Source organism: Aptenodytes forsteri, unplaced genomic scaffold, assembly GCF_000699145.1.
Source record: "Aptenodytes forsteri isolate BGI_AS27 unplaced genomic scaffold, ASM69914v1 Scaffold54, whole genome shotgun sequence".
Taxonomy (NCBI): domain Eukaryota; kingdom Metazoa; phylum Chordata; class Aves; order Sphenisciformes; family Spheniscidae; genus Aptenodytes; species Aptenodytes forsteri.
This window is the reverse complement of record NW_008796044.1, coordinates 5,248,357-5,256,654: the sequence shown is the minus strand read 5'-3', so window position 1 is coordinate 5,256,654 and position 8,298 is coordinate 5,248,357.

Sequence of the window (8,298 nt, the reverse complement as noted above, 5' to 3'; positions counted from 1 at the left end):
AAGCCACAACAGCTAAAAGTGAACATCAAAATAAATTGCCTTTATGTCAGATAACGAGTAAAAAATAATAGCTTCCAATAAAAGTGTTTTAAAATGTTGATATGCATTTCAGATTCTACTGAAGTTGCCCTTGAACTTTCCACTGCTGTCTGTGCAGCATCAAAAAGATGAATATTCATTTGTGCTTATAGTTCAGAGTTAGCAACACGCTGAAATATAAACATATCCCCATCCTTCTCACACCACTGAAGAGAAATTTGCTTAATGTTTGTACTATGCAGATTTCATATTGCTAATAGATGCATTGTTTGCTACATTTAATTTCTCTGAAAACTACTGTATGTTTTCCTTCTTCGGCACCAGTTCAGGTGAGTGCATGGAGACATACACGAAGTATGCTCTTAGTCTGACTTTCCAAAGGGATTAGGCACATGCACAACTACCTCCCTGAACTGGAGTTATTGTATAACATTTATCAGGCCTAAATTCAGATTATAGCAAAGTTATAGTTCCAGTGCAAAAGATGGCATTTTTTGAGATTACAAAATCTAAATAGACAGAGGAATGCTATCATTACAGAGAAGAGGAAAAGAAAAAAAAGATACAGGCAATGTGAAGCCTAAACCGACACCCATACAAAGTTTATATCAAAAGTTGTAAACTGAACTAGAATCCTTTGAGACCCAATCTATGCCTTAATCACAAATCTGTCCTTTCTATGCCATAAAATGAAAAATCTCTCCACCTGCCTGTCAGCCAGTGACAGCATTATAAGAGGATTAGAGATGAAAGGTTTTACAGAGGTTTTTAAACTGCAGATCTTACAGATTCTTTGCTATCTCTCTCATGAAGATTTTATATTTGTTCTCACTTTGTATTTCAGTTTTCCTAATCTAAAATGAAAGTCATTGAGTCTGAAATGTATGTTTTGCTCTTTATTCACTGAAAACACAGCAAAGAAAGCTGTCAGTGAAGATCAAACTGTGAAAAACAACAAACTGCTTAGAGAGAGCAAAGAGAAGGTGTGAAGAGGATTCTTGCATAAGAAATAGAAATAATTAAAAAGAGCAAAAAGAGTATGGAACCAAGCAAGCAAGCAAACCAGCCTATTATGCAAACATGGAAGTTTTCAGTTTAATTAAAATTATGTGCAAAATCTTGTTATCCCTCACAGAGGAGCAGTTAATATTTTCTGCAAATGCTCCTGAATAAATGAGTGTTTTTTAACAGATTCTGCAGCCCTTGTAATTTGCTTGGGACTACTCATGGAGTAAAGAATGACACAGTGTGGGTCCTAAAATTATTCACAATGACATCAATTAGGCAGTGCAAGTTCATTTCCCTTTTCTTGGTAACTTAAAGTCATACAGAGCTCTATTAAAATTCATTGGAGGGGGAAGAGGGGTAAACAAAACTTTATTGTGGATAAAAGCATGTTAGGACACCCCATGTCTGAATGTGCAAATCCGGAGAGAAAGCATCTTAAAGGCAATGTGATAGAGCACCTTGTACCTCAACTAATGCACTTTAAAACTATGAGGAGCTCCCACATATAGTAGACCATAACAGTGGTCTGTCACAATGCATGGAAACCTGAGAGTTCCCACTTCCACCACAAGTTACTCTCTTACCAGATCTGCTGATAGCATACTTCAACCCCACATGTACCCTAGGTCAGAATGGAATCATACTAAGTCTCACTAATAGTAGAAAACAGGTCAGGTTATATCATATATTCACCAGCCAAAATCCCTGATCTGTTTTCTACTTAAAATCACCTTGAAGCCTGGAAGGTGCAGTGGAACATTAGCAGTTGTGTACTGTGGCCATGCAGTATAAAAGGTGAGCTGTCTCAAGCCAACATTTTTTGTTTGTCCACAGTGATTTTAGTTGTTTGGTTTCCAGGTTGTAGGTCTTGCTGGTTGCTTCTCCACTTTACAGTATGGGTGCTAAAAAACCCTAGGGGTGTTGAGAGATGGCAAGACCATCTGTTTTGATTCTTCTGGATCCCACGGCTCTATTTTCTTAACATACCATAGCTGTTGCCTGAGATTGGATGGAACATTTCCTCCCATTTCTTCCACCGGGATTTGGAAAAGATGTTGCACTATTGCATTCATCTGTTTGGGGTGACAACCTCCTACAACTGGGAGGAAACCTCACGTTACCCACCACTGTCTCAAATACTGTTTCCTTTTGCAGAAATATGAAGCATCATTTTGGCAGTGATAGTTCCAAAGACCCCAAGATCATACTGTGGTTTTGTTTTACATCTTTCTCTCTCTTTATACTTCTGCAACTCCCTGAAGCTTTGACATCAGTTTCTAACATTGCAGACATATTTGTTTTCAGTTTTCTCTTGAACAAAATGTCAGCAGGTCATAACCATTGCTCCATTGTATTGTAATTTAACAGTGCTAAATACAGAGCAGTCTGACAAAACACGTCTTTCTACTCCAAGGTCTCTGGCTGAAGTAGTATCCTGAATCATCATCCTGCACACAGAGCACTCTCTAACAGTCTAATGTCTTATAAGTTTATCATGGGCTAATTTGAATCAAACTAAAAGACCACATATATCTGAAAGTTCTTAGCATAGACAGCAATCTGATCCATTATGAGGAATATATAGAAATTTGCAAACCTTTTTCTAACTCCCCAGTTTGGAGGATTAGTGGATTGCTCTTTATCTGCTTCTCCTTTTTGAGCCTCCAACTCTGGTAACCGTTAGAAGTCTAAAGTTTTGAGTCATTTGAATACACAAGTCCTCAAGGAAAAATTTTACTATAAATATAATTAGCAGATTTTTCAGATTATAATGGGTTTTATTTATATTACATAGGATTAATGATGCAAATAAACAGCATCAGTTGCCACTGCAAATTAATAAAATAACTTGATAAATTATTGTTAATTATTGTGTTAATTTTCAACATCCAGTACCAACAAGAAATTGTTGGGTGTTCTAGCAGCAAATTCACACTAAAATGTCCATATTGCTTATTCTGGCATCAGGAAACATTCTGCTCACTATTTAACTTCTCTAACTTTCTTCATTAACCTAAAATTCTGTGTGTATTGCACATTAATTGCTTGCTTTGAACTCTTAAATAAGTTAATTTAGTAAACTCATGACAACTTATTTTTTTCTAGCTTCTCCAATCTTGATGTAGGCAAGCTTATCTAAAAATTGCAACCGAAAAAAAAAAGAAAATCTCTTTCCTTAAATACACATCATTAAATAAATTCTGTGGTGACATTATGAATGGAACAGCCATACACAAACATTGTGATAACAATTCATTTAATTGATTTACCCTTTTGCTCTCTCCAAACTGTTTTATCAATTTATTACAAGTTGTGAATTTCAACCTATAGAGAACTCTGAAAATATGTATTCGACTATTCAAGTATTCTGTCCTTGCACTGTGATCATCAAACTCAGATTAGATTGATTCTGTTCCTGATTGTGTGATCTGACCTTTGTAAACTATTTCTACTTGTTAAAATCATGTTTTGATTATACAAATCTTAGTACTATATCAAAATTTGCATTTAATCAACATTCACACAAACCAAATCACATTTGCAAAAGAGATTATGAAGAGGCAGTACATGAAGGGCAAATATGGTGGATATAGTATTCTAGTTAAAAGTCAAAATATTTAGAAATTATTTTTCCCCACTACATATTAACTGTACTCACTAAGCTCCAAGTTTCCTTTTTCTGAAAAGGGAACTGTACACCATAAAGTCCTATTATTTCACTACCTTGAGGCTAGTGCCTCTTTTGGGATAGTAGCTGTTATGTCAGAGAAAGGAAGACAGTCAGTTAATATTTTACATCCCTCTCTACCTTACAAAGAAGTTGTTAACACTTTTGTTAGAAACTTCTGAAATACTAAAAGTTATCTAGACTGGAGAACAGCATATCCCAATACAGAAATACAATACCTATTAAATTCAGGATTAGGACTTCATTATCCATCCCCAAACTGTAATTCAGCTACTGACTTTCCTAGTCCTTCTATTGTAACAGCTGTTCAGAAACTTAAGAACAAGAGGCATGGCTGTAGGGACTCTCAGTAGTCTTGAAACAAACCCCCCCTCATTTTTAACATTTAATTTTTAAAGAATGACAAAAAAACATTTCCTAAAAGCCAACAGGGAACCTTTTACAACTTTTGTAACAAAGCAGTTTGTCCAAACCCCAAAGATGAATTTTTTCTTATGATTATTCAGGTTTTAAGTATGCAAATTATATTCACAGCCAAATGCAATAGGTAGACAAGTATTGTCTCTATGATCTGTAAATTATTTACAGTAGGTTCTTTTATATAATGTGTAATCTTAGACCTCTGGTATGTGCAAGTATTAAACATTTTGTATTCATGCTTTTATCTGTTTCAAAGCACTAATGAAAATTAACAAATTTAAAAGTTAATTTCAATTGTCTTCAGAACAAAAAGTTGTAATGTTTCATTTTTAAAATGTTGATTTTTTTCTATTTTCTGTATATTTTTAGTTTCCTTAAGCCAGAACAATAGGACACTTTTTTTTTCCTCTTGAAGAAATTGTTATCCTAAAATTATTCATGAATTAATTTAGCAAAAGCATCTAATTTCATTCATAGTCTCACTGTAGCCCAGTCTGCTCTTAAAATCTGCTAATCTTGAATTAATTGGGGAAAAAAACCCCAAATATCAGGGATTAATTTAGAGTAGAGAAGTGCAAGACATGGATTTACTGAGAATTCATAATTCACAGCCTCACAGTAGCAGCACTGACTTACACCAAGATCATAAGGTTACTCAAAGATTAAAGGGACTTTTTACAGGGGCATGTAGTGATAGGACAAGGGGTAATGGCTTTAAACTGAAAGAGGGTAGATTTAGATTAGATATAAGGAAGAAATTCTTCACTATGAGGGTGGTGAGGCACTGGAACAGGTTGCCCAGAGAAGTTGTGGATGCTCCATCCCTGGAAGTGTTCAAGGCCAGGCTGGATGGGGCTTTGAGCAACCTGGTCTAGCAGAAGGTTTCCCTTTGTCAGAGCAAAATCTTCCCAAAATTTCCAGAAGGAAAATAGTCAGATTTCTCAGCTGTGTCCCCATGCTCCCAAACCCATGAAAGTGCATTGAGAGTCTACCATAAGTCTTTCAAAGGCTTATTACTGAAAACTTAATCAACAATTACACTCCTGTTGGAAGCCTTAGACTCAGTGAACCAGCATTACGTTTAAATAAAAAACAGATTTGTAGGGAGTAGCCAGTTCAGCCTTCTCTCTCCAAAATATTATCATATTATGTAAGTAAATACAACTGAATGCAAATCTACTATGCTTTTCTTCTTCATTTTCAAGCCAAAAATTATACTCAAAAAGATTTTAACCATATTCTTTCCTTAATTCCTACTACAAACAAAGTATTTTGCTGATGCAAGACATGCCTCTATAGTATCTCTGCCAGCCCAAAATCGCCTCACACAGTGTGAATATTTCAAACCTGAAGGCTACTTTTCACTAGAAAATAGAATAAAATAGGTCTAGCTGAATTGCAGAGTCTGGCTCTTAGACTTCTGAAAGATAATTGTGATACATGGTAAATGCTGCTGCAGGCAAGTTGGCTTTATTCAAATTTGCAGTGAGACTAAATCAGCACTACCGTTAGAAAAAGTAGGACTCAAAAGCATAAGACATTTAATTAACCTTTCATTCCAAAGGACTGGTCCTCCATGTCAGGGTTCATGTAACTTGGTCCTATAGAAATTGGTACTGCTACCATCTGCTCTGTGGATGAACAGCAAACTTCACAGTCCTCACCTTTTGGGAGCAAAAAGTTCAGATACATATAGAAAAGCAGTTTTCAGAAAGCTTTGCACTCTGGCTCTAGTCCAGGAAAATGGCCCTTTGTAATTAACTATGTACGAATCCATTAGAGAGGGACTAAAAATCACAAGTCACTGGGCTGTCAGTGACCTAGAAAGGGCAGGAGAGTATTGACAGGTCTGCTGGTGCCTTGCTTGGAACTCGCACTACAAAATGGACTGTAGTTAGAAAGACAAAGTTACTGCAGTGTTTTTTGGAGACAAAACTGAAATTCTTTTAGGCTTTCATCTGTAAAAAAGACTATGTTCAAACTAGCTAATTTTGCCTTCATTTTTCATAGCTTCTGAGCTCCACAGCTTCTACTGCCTTCAGATTTGAAATTCATGTCACTAAAAGTGACCAAAAGAAGTTTTGGGCCAAGTGCCCAGTAACAGTTAGGTATTAAAAATTATTGCTGATGCAGGATAGAAGAAAGGGACCTGCTGGAAAAATTATCACTTATAAGCACTGCCAAAAAAATCTAAAATATTTCTGGAAAGTTGCCTAAAATACTTTCATAATAGAATGTATATGAATGAAAAACTACTGGATGAAAAGAATAGGGTGAGATTTTTGGGGGAAAAGAAAAGAAGCAATGACAATATTTAAAGAAAAAAAGTTTTTAAATCCCAGAAGATTGGGTTTGAGTCACGTTGCCTTAACTGATTAAGCACGATGCCCTTACGCATAAGCACAAACACACTAAAGATTATACATTGCTGACAAAAGAAGGGCTTGTAGACCTAAATGGAAGCTCAGCAAAATATACTGGATTAATAAAGACACAGTTTTCCTGTTTGCTTCTCTGCAGTCAGAACTACTGCAAATAACATAGCAAGTCAGTTTTCTAACTTGTTTTTCAAGTTCTTTTTTTAATCTATTTTCCCAGAACTAGCACAAGCAAATGAAACAAATTTAAAACTAAGTCCTGTGGAGTATATATTTTTTAAAGTTTAATTTTGAGGAGGGAGGCATATTTAGATGTCTCCCTCATTGCACTGCTACTGTTTGAGTATTTTCAATTCAAGCACCACTTCTACTTTCACAGACAAAAATACTGTGGCACAACCCAAAAATGATACTAATTCAACTCCTTGACCAAAACTCTGACGATTTTACTATAGCTACCTTCTCAAAAAGTGTAGTTTGCTGCTCCTGGACCTCTTCCTACCAGATTTCTTGCCCACTTATATCTGCTCTGTTTTTGGAAGTCTCCTAAGAAAACAACAAATAAGAGAAAGATACCAGCTTCCCAACTCCAAGACTTCATCCTTTATTACTTTTCCTGATATACGAGAAGATTTTATTCTCTTGTAGGTGACAAACTATACAAACCAGTCTAGTTCTCAGAAGAGTCTTGTAGGTGACAAACTATACAAACCAGTTTAGTTCTCAGAAGGTATTTTCAAAGAGATTCATTAAAACCAGAAATAAATAGAGAGAGAGTGGCAGCTGTGTAGGAGGAATCATTGACAGAAAATATCAATTCTGAAACCCCTCTAAGAGAAAGCATTCAGTAAAGTAGTATCTGAATTCTAGAAAGAAAAGTCCATTCTCAAACTCTTTCTTTTTTTGGACACTATGCGTTATACTTTCATTCCCTTCCATGTTTGCCAGGTTCTTGTTCCTCTGTGTGCCCAGACCTATTTTTCAAACCCCTTGTCAGGGATTTAGTTCCTTTGATGTGCCTGGCCTGTTTTCAATCCAGACAACTCCACAGAAAGACATTTTCCCAAGCTGTTACACTTCATTATCATAAAAGATAGCTTTTTGCTAGCCCACTCATACATCTTCCCACATAGCACCAAGATGACCATAGCTGATACAGTATATATATAGACAGATGTAGCTGCCAACTTCAGAGCAGTTATGTTCGCACTAAAATTCACTTACTGGCAAACAGACATATCAGGAAGAAAGCCTAAGCATCTTTACTCCCATTACCTCATAAATACTAATATCCATTTAGGAGAAAGAGGGTCTTTGGGAATACTAATTGTCTCCTTTCAAACCATCTACATCTTCATACAATATACAACCGGTTCGGCAGCACGCATTTTAAAACTTTCTCTATGTGTTTGAACAAATACGTATTTTCATAACTCTTTCTGTAAAGTTATCCTTTTATATTAGATTACTTCTGCTGACAGATACCAATACTCTGTTAAAGTTTATTAGAAATATGCCTCTTTTAAGACACAGCGTCATGGTTTAACCTCAGTCAGCAACTGAGCACCAAACAGCTGCTCGCTCACTCCCCCCCGCCCCCGTGGGATGGGGGAGAGAATCGGAAGAGTAAAAGTGAGAAAACTCATGGGTTGAGATAAAAACAGTTTAATAATTGAAATAGAATAAAATCCTAATAATAATAACAATACACAAAGCAAGTGATGCACAGTGCAATTGCTCACCACCCGCCGACCGATGCCCAGC